Source organism: Bos mutus, chromosome 4 (assembly GCF_027580195.1).
Source record: "Bos mutus isolate GX-2022 chromosome 4, NWIPB_WYAK_1.1, whole genome shotgun sequence".
Taxonomy (NCBI): domain Eukaryota; kingdom Metazoa; phylum Chordata; class Mammalia; order Artiodactyla; family Bovidae; genus Bos; species Bos mutus.
This window is the reverse complement of record NC_091620.1, coordinates 104,640,203-104,644,264: the sequence shown is the minus strand read 5'-3', so window position 1 is coordinate 104,644,264 and position 4,062 is coordinate 104,640,203.

Genomic DNA, 4,062 nt, shown 5'->3' with positions numbered 1-4,062 from the left:
TGCATATATATGGAATTTAGAAAGATGGTAATGATAACCCTGTATGTGAGACAGCAAAAGAAACACAGATGTATAGAACAGTCTTTTGGAATCTGTGGGAGAGGGAGAGGGTGGGATGATTTGGGGGAATGTCATGGAAACATGTATAATATCATATATGAAATGAATCGCCAGTCCAGGTTTGATGCATGATACAGGATGCTTGGGGCTGGTGAACTGGGATGACCCAGAGGGATGGTACGGGGAGGGAGGTAGGAGGGGGGTTCAGGATGGGGAACATGTGTACACCCGTGGTGGATTCATGTTGATGTATGGCAAAACCAATACAATATTGTAAAGTAATTAGCCTCCAATTAAAATAAATAAATTTATATTTTTAAAAAAAAAGAAAAAAATAAAGTCGGAATGGTGATAAAAAAAAAAAAAGAAAACAACAACCTACTAATAACATAGTAGTAAGACAGTGCAACAGTTAAAGCTTTTCCCAGATAGAAATATACAAAGGTGGAGTTTAGTTAGGTGGGTGAGGGAAGAGGAGTGGGGGCATAGGGAAGGGGGTGTGTCTCAGCAAGAACGTCCCAGATGAGGTGATTTCTGAGGAAAGACTTTCACAGCAGAGGAAACAGCATTGAGAAGCCATAAGGACGGAATTGCAAGATACTCTGTGGGGCAGGCTGCAGGCCTTCACTGCCAAAGCACAAAAGCCCTGGGCAATGCGGGAAAGGGGAGGCCTGGACCAACTCTGCACTATGCTCAGAAGCTTGGAGTTCCCTTTTGGTGATGAGGAGCCATGGAGGAACTTTTTTGTTTGTTTTAAGCCAGAAAGACACATGGCCAGACTTTTTAGACTGTTTTGGTGGCATAGTAGACGATAGAGGCAGGGAAATGGGATAGAAGCATCTCGTCACTCATGTGGAGCAGCCATGGCAGGAATGGGTACAGAGGGCAGATATGGGAAACTCGGCTGAGCGGGCTGCGTGGTTAGGCTCATCCTCAGCTCCACCCAAGCCCTGGGTGTGGCTTGTGCCACATAACTTACATGGGGTCATTCTCTTGTCGGGCCTTGGCTGGTCCCCCCAGAACCTCCAGGATGAAGGAGTGTTAGGAAGTGGATATGCACCCAGTGGCACTAGTGGTAAAGAACCTGCCTGTCAGTGCAGGAGGCTTAGGAGGCAGGTTCCATCACTGGGTCGGGAAGATCCCCTGGAGAAGGGAATGGCTACCTGCTCCAGGATTCCTGCCTGGAGAATCCCATGGACAGAGGAGCCTGATGGGCTACAGTCCATAGTGTTGCAAAGAGTCAGACACTACTGAAGCAACTTAGCATGCATGCATGCCCCTTTCTAGACTCTTCAACTTACAGCTTTTATTTAAGATTCAAAAGGAAATCCAGCTCCCAGATCCTGGGGTGGCAGAGGCACTATTTTTTTTATTATTATTATTACATTGGTATTTCAAAAATTTAGCCCAATGTTTTCTAATTTCCTTACTGATTTTATTTAAAGAATAGTAACAGTTTTTTTTTTTTTTTTTGAGAAACATTAAATGAAGGAAATCACAAGCTGCTCAGAGTTCCCGATGCTTTGGAAGTAGCAGTTCCTCAAGCTAAAGTAGTAAAACTCAACAGCTTGCTAAAATACTGCCATATGAAAGAGAAAAAAAAATTTTAAGACCAAGGAATTAGTGTGCTGCCAGCAATAAAAGACTATTTGTTAGCACTTGGCTAGCACCAAGTTTTATGTTATTGCTAACAAGAAGCTGATAACATGATTTCTGAAAGATTTTCAATGCTTGGCAAGTACATTCACTCCTTACTATTTCGTACTTCAATGCTAAATATTTCCAGAAAAACTAGGCTTCTTAAACACTTATCTTAGATATTTTAGAGCCATGCGCACTACCCTGAACTTTCACTATTTAATACTTACACATTCTAAAGGCAAGCCACATTTGGCCCACGAGATAAATGCAAACAATAGAATGAATGTTTCTATTCTCTGCTCTAAATCCTACAGCTTAATATCTGCAACAACTGATAAAGTTGAAAAAAGGTTTGGGATCCAAATTGTCATTGCTTACACTTCAGCGATTGGTCTAGCGATGCTGTGGACTAATGAGCCACTTTGGCCAAATAGATCCTCTTCCTGCCTCCTTCAGAAACAGCCCCTGAAGAATGAGACCTGAGAATCTAATTAGCATGTACATTTTTGCCTCATCCTTTGAATCAGCTTGTGGGATGCGCAGCTGCTCTGCAGACTTCTCTGTTCCTTTGCAAAGCCGTTTGCTCTTGAGCAGGGAGTTGCTCATCAGCCAAGCCTGTCAATCATATTGAACTTGAGAGGGATCAATGAGGCAAATTCAGATAAGGAATACCCTTAAATGTCAAAATTGATTGTACCCACTGCTAAATGCAGGGATTCAATGATGTATAATATGGGGAATAAAATGGATAAGATGGCAAAATGGGTGAAGGTGGGCCAAGAGTGCAAATTTCCAGTTATAAGATAAATAGGTTCCGAGGATGTAATGTGCATCATGGTGGTTACAGTTAGTAACACAGTACTGTGCATTTGAAAGGTGCTGAATGAGTAGATCTTAACAGATCTCATCACAAGGAAAAAATTTGTAACTATATGAGGTGATGGGTACTAAATTCATTGTGGTGAATGATCATCTCATATATGTAGCAATCAAATCATTTATGTTTTATACCAAAAACTAATGTAATGCTATGTCAATTGTATGCCAATAAAAAATAAAGATAAGAAGTTGGATGTGGCAATGGGAGGTGAAGGGAAATGTTTTACAGATCAGAGAACATCAGTGGGAAAGATTATTCAATTGTAAGCTTCTTAAAGGCACAGAACTATATTTCACTCATCTTTATCTCTCGTATAGGGCCTATTTCAGTGCTCTTCAAATTAAGAAAGAAACAAAAAAGATGAGTAACATGGTTCCTGTCTTCAAGGAACTCATTATTTGAGAGGAAGAAAACAAGTAAACAATTGCAATACAAATTACAAATGCTACACACAGGTTCCTCATCTAGAACTGTATACGCACTCCTTGCACTCTCAAACCAATTAGCACATTCCTCCTTTTGCTTACACAAGCATCTCTAGAACTTGTGAAGTAATACGACCTTTGAAAAATATTTATGTAGTTCTCTACCATCTTCCACATGAAGAAAATGCTGATCGTTTTTAGTCCCCACCTCTTAAGTGCCGACAAGAGCCAGCAGAATTCTCTCAAGTGTTTCTGGATTTATGTTTAGGTTTGACTAATTAACTGAGCAGGAGAAAGAAAGATTAGTCACTATATAGTTTTACAACTCATCAGCAACTCCAAGACTCCACTAGTAAAAGCTGGAACATTCCACAGGCAGGATCTCCACAAGGATACTGAACAGATTTCATTCTGTGACCTGTTTCAGAATGAAATTCTACCTGCCCTTCTTTGCTGATAAATGTTATCCAACACAACTGGAAAACTTTAGAACATCAGATGAGGAGGTAAGCTGTTGTTTAAGATAAACTGCCATGCCCTAGCTCAAAGCACATTTCCGCAGTGCTCACAACCCTCCACCTTGTTGGTCAGAAACCAAGGAGTGTGTTTGCTGTCACCAGTGACCATCTATCCATCGTGAGTGAACATCCTTTCCATTGTCCCAAGCATGAAGTATATATGCACCACGTGGGGAAGCTGCAAATTCTCTAAAGCAAGTTGTGGTGGAGGAGGCAGAACTGTGAGTTTAGTCTGCAGGAACTGATGAAGTCTTCTCTGAACATCTGGTTTTTATTGAGACAGCAATTACTTCCCCGGGAAGCCAGAGAAGACACCCCAACTCACTAAAGCTTGAATGTTAAAGCTCAGTCACACAGTCATACGCATTTTAGAATTGAGGTTTCTTACATCTCCATGTTAGTTTTTCTTTGATTGACAGTCCAGAAGACATCAAGGAATCCTGTCAACAAAACTGATCCCTTAATACTGCTAAGTTAAAGACAGTCTTTTATGTAAGAAAAGGGGCTTGGAGACTTTGGTTATGCTTTCATTCAGCTG